This window comes from Equus asinus, chromosome 18 (genome assembly GCF_041296235.1).
Source record: "Equus asinus isolate D_3611 breed Donkey chromosome 18, EquAss-T2T_v2, whole genome shotgun sequence".
NCBI lineage: Eukaryota > Metazoa > Chordata > Mammalia > Perissodactyla > Equidae > Equus > Equus asinus.
Window position 1 is genome coordinate 37,134,499 of NC_091807.1, and position 14,396 is coordinate 37,148,894.

Sequence of the window (14,396 nt, forward strand, 5' to 3'; positions counted from 1 at the left end):
AGTTGCTTGCTAGAACCAAGGTCAATGCTCTTTAAAGCAAAACAGCAAAATCCAGCACACATACACAAAATACAATGTCTAGCTCTAATAAAAATTTACTAGATGTGTGGATAAGCAGGAAAATGTGACCAAGAACCAAGATAAATATCTATCAATAGAAACAAATCCAGAAATGATGCAATGAGCAGAAAAGGACATAAAAATAGTTACTACAAATATTATAAATATGTTCAAGGATTTAAAGGAAAATATGAATGCTATGGGTGAAATGGAAGATGTAAATAAAGGACTAAGCGAAACTTTTACAGATTTTAAAAATACAGTATCTGCACAATTCTGTATGCAGTATGATTCCAAGTATGTATATGTATGTTGGATATTTGTAGAAAAAGATATTAAATATACCAAATGTTAATTGTACCTTTTAGTTTTTATTATTTTATATAGCTGCCATGTTTTCTTAAATATACAATATAATAGCTTGTAAGACGAAAGTTTTATTACAAAGGATGATGTGATAAACCTAACTTGTAGGGTGAACTTTAAGCCTTAACTGTCTTTAGCTCCTGTAAGTGTAGGCATTTAATATGTCATAATCCTAAAATTTTAGAACTAGAAGAAATCATAAGACGTCATCTTCTCACACACCTCTATTTTACAGATGCAGAAACCAAGCAGCAGATAGGTTAACAGACTTGGCCAGGGTCCCCGATTGTTAGTTGCAGACCTGGGGCAGGGCTCTACCTTCCCTCCCACACTGACACATGCCTTGTATGGAGGGAGAACGCAAAGTCCTACTCTTTAAGGAAAGTTTCACTGACTTTTCAAAACATGAGTATGTGAGAATTGTAATTATGCAATATCACCAGTGAAATGTAAATCTGTAGTGCAATAAAAATCTAATAAAGCAAATGTGAAAATTGTGTTAATAAAAAAATGAAAATGTAACACCTAAATTTAAAACTTCACTGAATGGATGGGAGTAACATGTGATTAGATGCTATAGGAGAAAAAGTCAGTAAACTTGAAGATATAGCAATAGAAGCAATCCAAGTAAACCATAGAGGGAAAAAAGACTGAAAAAAATGAGCAAAGCCTCAGTAAGCTGTGAGATAATATCAGGCAGTCTAACATAGAGAGAATTGAAGTCCCAGAAACATAAGAGAGACCAACAAGGGGATGGAAAAATGTTGAAGAAATTATGGATACAATTGTTTTTCAAGTTTGAGGAGAACAAAAACTCAAAGATCTAAGAAGATCAAAAAAAAAAACAAATTAGGATAAACATGAAGAAAATTGCATCAAATCATATTATAAACAAATTGCTGAAAACCAATGACAATAAGAAGCTCTTAAAAGCATCAAGAGAAAAAAAACCAGAGTATGTTTTGAGGAACAAAGGTAAGAATACTTCATATGTCTTGTCAGAAACTGTGTAAGCCAGAAGACAATGGATTCCCTTCAAAGTGCTGAATTTTTTTTGAGTTTCATCTTAGAATGTTATACTCAGAAAAAAATCTTTCAATATTAAGATGAAAGAAAAATGTTTCAAACAAGCAAAAGCTGAGAGAACTTATCTTCAGCAAACTGCAAAATGAGACACGTTAAATAAAGTTCTTTAGGCGGCATAAATATGATACCAGATGGAAATCTCTACACAATGGAATGAACAGCACCAGAGGTGACAAATGTGTGATAAATATAAGTAAATTTGTGTTATGTTTTTAATGTATTTAAAAGATAATTGTTTAAAGCAAGAATAATAGTAATGCACTATGGAATTTATAGCATTTAGAAATAAGTGATTATTTAGAAATAATAAATAATAGTAAAAATAATGGGAAGAGAAAGGAACATACTGTTGCAAGTTTCTTAAATTGTGGTATAATGTTATCTGAAAGTATACTGAGATAAGTTGAAGATGGATATTTTAAAGCCTAGAACAACCAAAAAAAAAATTTTCAAGAGATATAACTAGTAATGTAAATAAATTGAGTTCTAAAACAGATTCAATTGAAATGAAGAAAAAAGTGACAAAATAAATAACAGATGAAATCAATAGGAAGCAAATAATAATGTAGTAGATTTCAATCCGACTATATAAGATATCACATTAAACGTAAATAAAACTCTAATTAGCTGAAAACTTTCCCAGCCAATTAAAAGACAGAGGTTGACAGAATAGACAAAAAAACAAGATGCAACATATGCTTTCTACAGGAAATCCACTTTAAACATAAAGACACAGATGGATTAAAAGTAAAAGGGTAGGAAAAGATAGGTGATGCTAACACCAGCCTAAGAAAATAGGGGTCAAAATACTAATATTAATCGAGGTAGATTTCAGAACAAACAATAATATTAGCGATAAAAAGGGACACTTTGTAATAATAAAAGGATCAAATTATCAGAAAGAAATCATTAATGTGTACTTGCACAATAACAAGACGCCTAATACATGAAGGAAAAAAAACAGAAAGACAATAGACAAATCCATAAATACAACTGAACATTTCAACACTTTTCTCTCAGCAATAGAACAAGAGGAAGAAGTGCTGGCCAGTGCAATAAGGAAGGAAAAAATATCTACTTATATAGACGATATATAAATATATCATATAAATTGGAAAGGAAGAAGTAAAAATGCCTTTATTTGCAGATGATATGATCATATACATAGAAAATCCTAAGGAATTTACAAAAATGCTATTAGAAAGTCAGAGGGAGAAAGTCAAATACCATATGATCTCACTCATAAGTACAAGATAAAAACGACAAAAAAAACACACATAGCATTGGAGATTGGACTGGTGGTTACCATTGGGGAAGAGGGGAGGGAGGAGGGGAAAAGAGGTGATTAGGGTCACATGTGCGGGGATGCACTATAATTAGTGTTCGGGTGGTGAACATGATGTAATGTATCCAGAATTTGAAATATGATGTACATCCGAAAAAAATAAAAATTAAAAAAAAAATGCTATTAGAACTAATAAGTCTGTTTAGTCAGGTAGTAGAATACAAAGTCAATATTGAAAAACCGATTTTATTTTATACTAGCAATGTCCAAATCAGTTTGTCAATTGATACAACATAGCCTGCTACAATTTTGGTTCATCCCTAATTATTACCTTGTTTTGGATGCAAATGAAAACAATGTTGTGTTTAATGTTTTTTCTTGTTCCTTCATCGTTAGTCCAAAACAGGTAAACGGAGAAATAAATTATAGTCTGTATACCCACACAATGAATACCATGCAGTAAAAAGAAAGAGCATGGAATGAACCACTTGTCCTGTTTGCTTTAAAGGTGCATTTTATTGGATATAAATTGTACCTCAATAAAGTTGATTTTAAAAATACATATGAAGCACCCAGCCTTGCATCTGCCACATAGTAAATGCATAAGAAATGCTAGGAATGAGGAGGAGGTGGGGGCGGGGGGAGAGAAGAAGAGGAGGAGGGAAAAAAGGAGGAAGTCCTTGTTGTTAAATTATTTAATAAAAGTATTTAATAACAAACATCTTTAATCACAACTTGTAAAGATATCAAAGTTGTTGTCGTTGTTAGGACATTGCTTTGCTCTCAGAGTTCATAAGCAACTGAGGGAAAGACTCATCTCCTACCATAGCACAGGCACACACAACTAGTGCTTCAAGGCAGGAATTCCTTCCTGAAGTTTCTTTGGAGATTTATGTTTTTCCAAATCCCCAAGTTTGAAAAAAATTGGTCAAGAAATCAGGAAAACGAAGAAAAGTATTAGAATTCTCCTGTGAGAATTAGCTGAAAAATCAACATATAGATGATGTGACCGTTTGGAAGGAGTGCACTGACGTCAAGGTGCGGGCAGGAGCAGGCACGCTGACTGTGGGGCTGAAGGCTGGGGTGGACATTTCCAGTAAGCGGAGCAGGAGCACTGAGATGAATGGTCAGTCTTGGTCAGTCCCTTCTGCCTGCACCTGTGTCATTTTGTAGCCCTGTGTGTTCCTGGCTGCTGACAGTGAGGCATTCTTGAAAATAAAATTATTATTAATAAATTTATCAGAATTTACTTTACACAAATCTTATGAGTGGTGTTCCAAGGAATAATACATTCCGAATGCAAAATTTGTCCTTAAATTGGCAATTTTGCATAGTGCTATCAACCTGGACAGGAAATGCAAATTTTATGTTAATTTTCACTAATCTTTGCTAGCATTTCCCAGTGTTTGAATATTTGCTATAGGTTGCAATTCTTCAAAAATACTGCTAAATTTACTATTTCTTATTTATAAAATTTTTTAGATATTGATAAGAGTCAGTAAAGAGTGTAAAGAGAGGCCGGCCTTGTGGCCAAGTGGTTAAGTTCGTGCACTCCGCTTCAGCAGCCCGGGGTTCTCCGATTCAGACCCCGGGTACAGACGTGTACACGCTCCTCAAGCCATGCTGCGGCAGCATCCCACGTGAAGGAACTAGAACGACCTACAACTAGGATATACAACTATGTACTGGGCTTTGGGGAAGAAAAAAATAAGAGGAAAATTGGCAGCAGATGTTAGCTCAGGGCCAATCTTCAAAAAAAAATAAAAAGACTTGCTATTAAAAAAAAAGAGCATAAAGAACATTGGCTATGTTTTAAGAATAACACTGTGGGTATTCAGAGAATTCCCCCCAATTGAGATTTCTTATTCTCAGATCCCAAAGATCAATATTCATTAGGAATTTGAAAATAATCACAAGTGTCAGCTATGGAGAGAACATGAAATGATTGATGCTGCCTGGGCTTCATAAGTTAGGTGGCATTTGAGAAAGCATCGAGGGATGAGCCTGGGATAGCAGGACATGGCTGTTGACATTGAGAACCAGGCAGGTGGGAAGGGGCTGGGCCCCGCAGAAATGCTCACCACCCACATGGGACGGGCAAGTCGGGGTGGGGAGGGCTGAGGGCTGCAGATTCAGCATTCAGCAATGTTCCTCTGTTCGTCAGCCACTCAAGCAAGCTGTTGCCCGTGAAGAGTGGAGATGCAAAGATGTGATGTTCTGAACCTGGGCAGGACACAGCAATGGGGAGACTGGCAGGTAGTTGGAGAGACCCTGTCTCTGGCTCTGGAACCAAGGCCCTTCTCATCAGGGATTTAAGGAGCTCACGGATAGAAGCTCAGCGCCACTGGCCTTCCGTTGTTCTGCTCAAACCCTGCACCCCCATTTTACTGACTAGGGCCTTCTGACCGAGTCCCCCTCATATGCCCCAGGCCCAGGGTGTGGGTCTCAATGAGCCCAGTCCCTGCTGAGTTCCACTTCCTGGCACCCGAATCCAGCCTTCTCCCAGTTGACACTCTGAGGAACTCAAGTCCTGCATCCCATGGCCACCGAGCACCTGGTCCTGACAGCTGGTCCTGCCACTTATTCTCCTCACCCCACCCCCTCCCATGCACTGGGGCTGAAACTGCCCACCTGGACCTCCACACATCCCAGGGGACCCGACACACACTCACCAGTTGAAATGTTAACATGGATTTTTTCCTCTTTCTCTATTTCAGGAAGGTGACAGGTCTCATAGCATTTCTTTGTCTCAGTCAGAAGACAGAAGCTTCTGAAAGTCAATAACTCATCCTGTGTTTAGTAAGAACCTTAGTTCATCTGAGAGTTTGTGCACGGAGTATCTTTGAGGGCAACCAGGAGACAGTGGGGACTTCCTCCGTATTGCCAGATTGGAGGATGTGGCTTGGGGCAGATTTAGGAGCAGTGAGAACCCTCATAAAACTTGATAGCAGCACCCAGAAGGGTCAATCTCAGAGGGGATGTTTACACTAGGGGCAGCAGGCAGAGATTCCTGTGATCTCCAAGCAAGGCAAAAGGGGCTGAGCCACCAGACCCAAGGGGTCAGATCACAGAGAAGGGAAAAGAGGCCCCTTCACAGAAACCAGACAGCCTCCCCAGGCATCTGCCCAGCCCTGGAGGTGATCAAACCCAGGGATGACCAGGAGTAATGTCCTGCAGGTGGAAGGCTGAGTCGGAACGTGCAACTTCGTGCACATCTGTTTGTCGAGTGTGATTTGTCACTGGCCCATGGCTGCACGAGTTGGTGTCTCTCCAGCTCGTATATCCACTCTGCTGAGCCCTGGGTAGGATATTCAAAATGAAATCTCTTTTCTCTCACTCATATCTTTTAAGGAGGATTAACTGTGTTTACCGAGAGTTGGTTGAAATTGTGTTATGTGGCTGAAACAACTGCATTGATTGCCTAGATGGGTCCATTCAGGGAACCTTCCATTCCTAAAGTTAAGCATGGAGGGGCTTCAAGAGGCCCCACAGAGAGGTCTGCACTTATCCTTCCTCCTTCCTCCTGGGGGGATCTGTTCATCTGAGGAGCCAGACTCAGCACTCAGCATTTCCAATTAAGCCCTGATTACATACGTGAGCCCCCTACTTCTGGAGGTAATCAACCCTCTCTCACCATTTTGTTGAAAGTGACTCAAGCTCTGGGAGAGGAAACAGCAGAGGAGACCACAGAATCAATAGGCGTGCCCTCTGTGGTGACCAGTTCTCTGAACTTCCAGATTAGACCTCCTGATATCAGAGGAGGAAGTCTGCAAAAAAAAAGAAAAAGCATCCCGCTGCTCCCTTTGAGTCAGAGGAGCCAGCAGGTCATGCAAATGTTGCCATGGACTCATGGACTCTAATTCTGGAAAACTCGCCTGTTCGAAGAGGCTGTCTTGGGAGTGTTGATTTTGTTTCTAAAGATCTAGTTGCCTTAACTCATGAAGGGCCACAGCTAGTATTTAGGATGGAAATGATTTACTCTTTAATTGCAGAATTGATGCTCTTTGTTCTCTTTAAAATATCGAAGAGTCTTGCTGATGTTGTCTTGAAAGTCATCAGGGCAGAATTTCTCCCCATAGCTCAGTCATGAATGACAGAGAACTGCAAGCACCTCATCCAGGTTGTCCAATCCCACTGGGAGCAGTCTGCAGGGGATAATTCCTGGTCCTTAGTGTGGTGGCAGAATAATGACCCCCTAAAGATGCTCATGTCCTCATCCCTGGGACCTGTGACTATGTTACTGTAGAAATTAATAAAAGTTTAACTAAATTGGAGTCAGGAAAGCCTGTAGGGGGAGCTCTCATCCCCTATCACACATTGTCAATTACACCAAATGGGAAGAGACAGATGCTTGCATCCCCCACAGGAAGTACAACTACTTTACTACTGAAGGAAGATTTCTCTCTCCACCTGGCAACAGCCTGGCCAATGAGAAACACCACAGCTCAGCCAATGAGAAATGCCACAGTTCTGCCAATGAGATAATTCCACAGCTCAGCCAATGAGAAACACCACAGCTCAGCCTATGAGAAATGCCACAGCTCAGCCAGTGAGAAACACTGCAACTCAGCCAATGAGAAATACCATAGCTCAGCCAATGAGAAACACTGCAGCTCAGCCAATGAGAAGTGTCACAGCTCAGTCAATGAGAAATGCCACAGCTCAGCCAGTGAGAAACACTGCAACTCAGCCAATGAGAAGTGTCACAGCTCAGTCAATGAGAAATGCCACAGCTCAGCCAATGAGAAACACTGCAGCTCAGCCAATGAGAAGTGTCACAGCTCAGTCAATGAGAAATGCCACAGCTCAGCCAATGAGAAACACTGCAGCTCAGCCAATGAGAAGCTAATGCTGCCCTGACCTGTTACTCTCCCACAATGGACTTTCCTTTAGAACAACCCCTTCTTCTCTTTCTTTCCTCTATAAAAGCAGCTCTCCTCCCTTGTTTGCTGGGTTTGCTTATGGTTTGCCGTAATTTATATATCCTGAATTGCAATTCCTTTGGCTATTCCTGAATAAACTCATTTTGAGGGTACAATAAGTGGTGAACTTGCCCTTTAAATTGACATTACCTTACATGGAAAAGGGAATTTGTAGATGGGATTAAGGATCTTGAGATGGGAAGACTTTCCTGAATTATTTGAGTTGGCCCAATGAAATCACAATGATAATTACAGAAGGAGGCAGGAGGGTCAGAGACACAGAGAGATGTGACAACAATGGAAGTAGAGGTCCAAGTCGATGACAAGAGAGAGACTGGAAGATGCTATGATGCTGCCTTTGAAGATGCAGGAAGGCACCACAAGCCAAGAAATACAAGCTACTTCTGGAAGCTGGAAATGGCAAGGACACAGCCTCTCCCTTAGAGACTTCAAAGGGAGCCAGCCCTGCTGGTTCAGGACTTCTGACCTCCAAAACCGTGAGATGGTAAGTGCGTGTTGTTTTACCACTAGGTTCGTGGTTGGTTGTTACAACAGCAATAGGAAACTAACACACTGGAAAAGGCAGAGAAAAGGTAAAAGAGCCTTCTCACCACACTCATCTGCTGCCTCCTTCGTGTGGGCTCATGTCACGGCTATAGATACATAAGAAACACCCTCTCCCCACCCACCATCAAAGCTGATGGTACCTCCTCAGACTCTCAGTTTTTCATCCCAAACAATGTCTTTTTGAAATGTGATTAGTATTGGTCAGACCATACTCCATTTTTAGCAACAAAGTAAGTAGAAACTAAATTTGTGGATGATTTTTAAGCTTCTAACAGACCCTATTCTAGAAATCAAATGTAAGTCTTTTTGGGGGGAAAACTTGCCCATATCTTCCAAATGTGTGTGTAAGTGAGAAGCGAGCTTTCAAGAACACATACGCCATTCTCATGAGTCCAGGCCTTTCTCCAACTTAAGGCTGCGAACTCAAGAGGAGACGTGTTCTTTCCAAGGGCTCAAGTTCTCAAATGTACTTTCTTAAGGGAAGACTTGAGAGGATAATCAAGACGACTAGAAATAGGAAAAATCCATCTTTTCGAACCCAGGTTTCCATGTAGACATGAGTTGTGGAGACAAATAGTTTGTTCTTTTTTCCCCCTCATCTGATTTGTCAATATTCCCCAGGACTTGGAGGCGTAATAAGGGAAGGGTGTTTAAACTGGTGTGCAAACAAGAATGCTCACGTGCAAACAGACCGCAGAGTCCCTCAACTGGTGTATTTTTATTTCTACTCCCAGCCTTCCTGCTGTCTGATACTCTGCAGTTGGATCAAAGGAAGGTTAGCCAGTGCCTGGCTCGCCCATCACCAGCTTCTTTCCCACATGCGTGGTGGACATCTCTAGTTGATCATGGCACCCCTCTGTCTCAGCCTGGATGCAAGCTCGTAATTGTCAACATAGTCTCTAACAATCAAGGCTGGAGCTGAACTCCTGAGGAAACCAATCTGCCAATCCTGGGATGAAGCCATGAATCTGCAGAAATCTCCCGCTAACACCAAAAATTGTCAAGGATATTTCATCAATGAATATTTGCCTGCTGTGACCTTCAATATGGTAGTACTTCCAGGTCAGCACCATCAATCTCTAAAGAGATGGCAGAGAAACTACCTGAGACAGGTAAGGAGGAATGGATAGGTCTGGTCCACTGGATGCTTCCTAGCTTGGAGTGCCAAGTGCAGAGTCCTCAATGGCCCCAGCAGGGTGGGGCTGAGAGAGGAAGAGGAGGGAGGAGAGAGGAGAGGCAGGAAGGAGCTGAAGACAAACTTTCCAACTTGACAGTGCAGCCCAGCACCAGCTGCCCCCAATGCCTCCTGCCTGGATCACATCCACCCTCCTCTCAGGTTTGTGGACCTCATGTGACACCCTAGTTGAGGGGCTTGCATATCATCTCAGTTGCCATGGAAATCTCCATCTAGGCTCATCTAGCAATATCATTAGGGTTTGAGTGAGCTACACCGTAGACTGTGGTCCATTGGTTGTAAAGGTTAGAGCATCCCAGAGCTCAAGGTCTCCACTGAAGTCACGATTTTTCAGGAAGGCCTGCTTGCTCCATTGCAGGGGAGGAATGCACTGAGACTGAAGGGACAGAGAGTTGATTTAACAGCATCTCCTGGAGAGACAACCTGACTGCAGGTTTCCAGAATGTGAACATCACAAATACAGTCTGATACGCAGCCCGCCGTGGCCCCGCCTCCAGGTCCCAGAGAACAGAAGGCAGTAAGGTAATGGGCAATTAGACCTGGTGATGGAAAGTGGAAACTAAAGGACTTATCTAAGAAAGCAGACTGTGCCCCCCACATGCACGCGTCCTGCACTCCAGGATCTTATTTCTCCTTATTTCCCTAGTGGCATGTTTAAAGTCAAGGCAGAATTTGGGGCTGGATCATTCATAAAACTGTAACAATACTTATCTAATTCATTTCTCACATTGAAAAGCTAAATAAATAATAGCAAACTAGGGAACTGATTAAAATAAATCATGGAATGCACCTAAGAGGATTGCAGATATCAACGATGCTGTAGAACATTCAGAGACATAAACGACGTTCCAATTTTAAGTGAAAAGGCAGTTGATGAAACTATACAATAGAATGCAATTTTTGGCAATTTGTATGTGTGTATAAAAATGGAGAATTATATAAACAAGAGTGCCTAAGGATGGGGGAGGTGAGTGTTGTTATTTTGTGTATTTTTTAATTTGTTTTTATTTTCCGTTTTTTTCTTTTAAAAATGCGTCAATTTTGTAAAAGAGAAAAAAGTAAGCTCTTTAATATTCAAAAAAATTAGCAAATCTAGTAAGCCCATTTACAATAATAAGCCTGTTAAACTATAGTAATAGAAAAAAAAGAAAAGTGACCAAAATTATTCTTGGCTCCCCTTTGTTCAACTGATGTTCACTGCCAGAAACGAGAGAAATGTGTTCCTAGCAAACTCAGAGGGGCATGTTTGTCCTTAACTCTGTTCTTCAGGTTCCAGTGGGGTGCTAGCCACCATTGTCATCATCATCATTGTCATTGCCTTCATCACCACCATGACCTCCAGGCCGATCAGGATCAGTTCTCTTGGATCAGTTCTCTTATGACGGCACTCATTGAGCGCCAACGTCTGCTGGGTGCTCCCGCATCCGGACAGCCCTCTGGCTAACACTTCATGTATTAAATACAATCAGTTGGAGAGAACAGGCTTTTCCCAGAAACTGATAAGGATCATGTTGCTTTGTCCAAACTTGCTCCACACCCCGGTAGATGAGAAACATACTTTCTCCCAATTTCTCCTAACATTTAAAGCTGGTACAAAGGGGAGGACAGAGAAAAATAAGAACTGGAACTCCACATAAATCATCCTGCTCTGGAAGTGAGACGCAGACAGACGTCCTCAGCCCAATGAACAGAAAACCGGTCGGAGCACGTGGGGCAGAGGAAGAAACTAGAGGGGATCCTAGGCAGGATCAGAATATTTTGGAAATCAACTGAGCATTTGGCTGGAGCATAAGATACGATATTTGCACCCCCAAAACCCTGGTCTGAAATCTCAGCATTTAAGAAGCTTCACGAAGCCTTTTCTCGGGAGCTGGTGTGATGCTTGTCCTTGTATGTGTGTGTGTGTGTATATGTGTGTGTGTGTGTGTGTGTGTGTAGGTGACAGTCTATCTTAAATGTTTCCAAACTCATCATATAAACACATACATGCTACAGTCACCTTCCTTTAGGGAAGCTATGCAAGGAGACTATTCCATGTGGTTTGAATCCTGGGCAGCAGGACAATGAGCCGCCCACAGCGAGGTAACCAGATGTCCCCTTGGGGCACAGCCCTGGACACTGCTGATCTCATGAATGGCTGGGATGCCAGCCAGAGCCCAAGAGCAACGGAACACAGCACTGAAGAGCCAAGCAGGTTGCTGGCAAAGGTGGCTAAATGGAGAGGCGGTCGTAAACACGCATGACAGAGAACACCAGGGAGCAGCCACCTTTGGATTTAGCCATGTCGTCCATGGCAGAAATGCTGCAGGAAAAAAAAGGAGCTTCGGAACAAGAAGAGGAAAACACCGAGGGGATAGACACTGAACTATGAAGACTAACTATCTTTTTGTGCCATTAACTGTCTTTTGAATGTCCTTCTGAAGTATTTGTTGTTTTTAACAAGGAACATGAATATTTTGAAAATGAATAGAAAAGATACACATGGAAGAATTTTGTGCACCCGTTTTCATTTCTTTTCACAAACGTACGCCATTGTTCTCGCAGGCCATGTCTGGCCCATGCCCCAAGTCTAAGCTGTCTGCTTTCCTTTGTCTGACACGCCACACCCGGTCACCAGCTAAGTCCCACCCGTTCTACCTCAATGGTCCTTCCCATCTCTTTCCTCCTCACCTAGATAATTCCAATAGCCTCTCAGCTTCCCTACCTCTTCTTAGCCCCAGCATTCTTTATGAGAAATGCTGGGGTCATCTTACGGCAGTGTAGCTCCGAACACATATCCCACGTATGGGTACCATCTCCTCTACTGGACTGAAAGCACCTTACAGGCAGGATGTGTGTCTGAGTCGTCTTTGCATCTCCCAAAGCACCTATCAGTCAATATTTCTTGAATGAACAACAGCAAATGCAATGCATGCATGTATCAGGGGCACCGGCCACACCCTGGCCCCCACCCAGTTTTTTATCTTCTCTCCTCCACACACCCACATTCCTTCCTCACCCACGCTGGTGCTTGTGCACAACAAGGGTCAGGTCCAGGCACCGGGGAGAGAAAGGGAGAGGTGGGCCCTGCTCCGGGTTCTGAGGCCCCCACTTCTTTGTGAAGCACTAGCCAGACTGACCCAGTTCCAGGTTCCGTTAGAGGAAGAGGCGATTCCTGAGTCCGTCAGGAGGAGACTGACCTTTCTCCTCAAGGTCAGACGAAGTGTCACTTAATTCTCATCAGGTCTTTGACCCTCATCCTCCCCCTGTTCTTACCATCACCGTGTCCCATAGTGGGAAGTTGAACGAGCCGATCCAAATCCCCACTACTGGGTCTAGATGGATGAATTTAGAGATGCCCATTTTTACTATATGTAGAAAACAGAAATTATGGGCATGATGCTTTATGCTATGGGTGCATATAACTGTTTAGCCCAGCAAAAACCAGTCTCAAATACCAAGAAAGAACATTTAATGATGCAGATGAATAAAATATGGAGGTGGCAAACTCCACTAACCCCCACCCAGCTCCTTTACCCCACCACAGGAATACAATTGCATTCATCAGCAAATACGCCTGGATGATCACCTCCTTTGGTTTCCATTTTGAATGTGATGTTTCCCAAAGAGAGGGCCTGGCCAAATGAATAAATACAGCATTGCATCAATGACATTCTGATGCTAAAGCCAAGTGTAGGGGTTGGGTGCTTCCTCCAGCTCGAGGCCCAGCTCGCGGCCTCTCCTCTATGTGTGGTACTAGCTCCGGGCTGTGGAATATGGGGCCATCAACATGGAGGTGTTGCAGGGAATGCAGCCTTTATGGGAAGTCAAGCCACAAGCAAGAAGGTTGCATGGGTAGCAAATGGTTAAAATGCAAAGGAAGGAGTAGACAAAGCCAGATTGATACCTAAAGATAGTCAGCTTGGACACCATCTGAGGATGATAGGGAGGGAAATATGCCAAACAGAAGCTTGTTCATTAATTCCCAACCGGAACTACAGCTGTTAGGAGGAAATGGGGACATTTCTGGAGAGCTTTATAACTAAGGGGACATATACCCTTGTTGTGTAACGTTAATTGGTGCACAGTGGGAACATCCAAGGAAACAGTGATCAGAACATGCTTATCTTCTCACTGTGGAATAGTAAGGGGAAAGCTAGGAAATAAGAGATTGATTTTAAATCCAGGTTTATACCCTTTCCAGATTGTTGAACTTTTGCTTTTTCATTGTCAAGGTTAACAGTACATACATTTCTGAGATTGGTCTCTAGGTTGATTCTAAAAGGTAAAAATCAATAACATCAAAAATAATTCTATAATTAACTTCCCTTCTGTGTGCATTTTATTTTTCCTGCTGTACTTAATAATCTGTCTGTCTATCTATCTATCTATCTATCTATCTTGTAATATCTGCTTTTATCAGATCCTTACCATCATCTAGTGTTTAAAGGACATTTTCAAATATATCGAATCCTTTTTCTTCCCTTCTTTTATCTATATTGAGCCCTTTTACTCTAAACTAATCCCTCTCTAGTTCTGTTGCAGAGCTATCACCCTGGGTAAAATCTATTCTTTCTGAACCTTAAGTCTTCCTCTTTGGGTTTACTCCCTTGTTTTGCTGGAGCACATCCTCGAATGCTTTAGTCACAAAGATTGCCTTAGAAATAAAACTTCTGGGTTCTTGCATAATCTTCACAGTGAGTTGATAATTTTGTGGCTTGTAGAATTCTAGGCTGGAAGTCACTTATCTCAGAACTAAAAGACATTCCTCCTTGTCTTGTAACATGAAGCTTGTAAGAATTCCACAGGCAGTCTGACTCTGATCCTTTGTGGGTGAACAATTCTTACTCTCCAGAGCCTTTCAGAATATTCTATCACTTGGCATATTTTGCACCTTCATAGCAATGTACCTCAGTGCCATCTTTCTCATGCATTA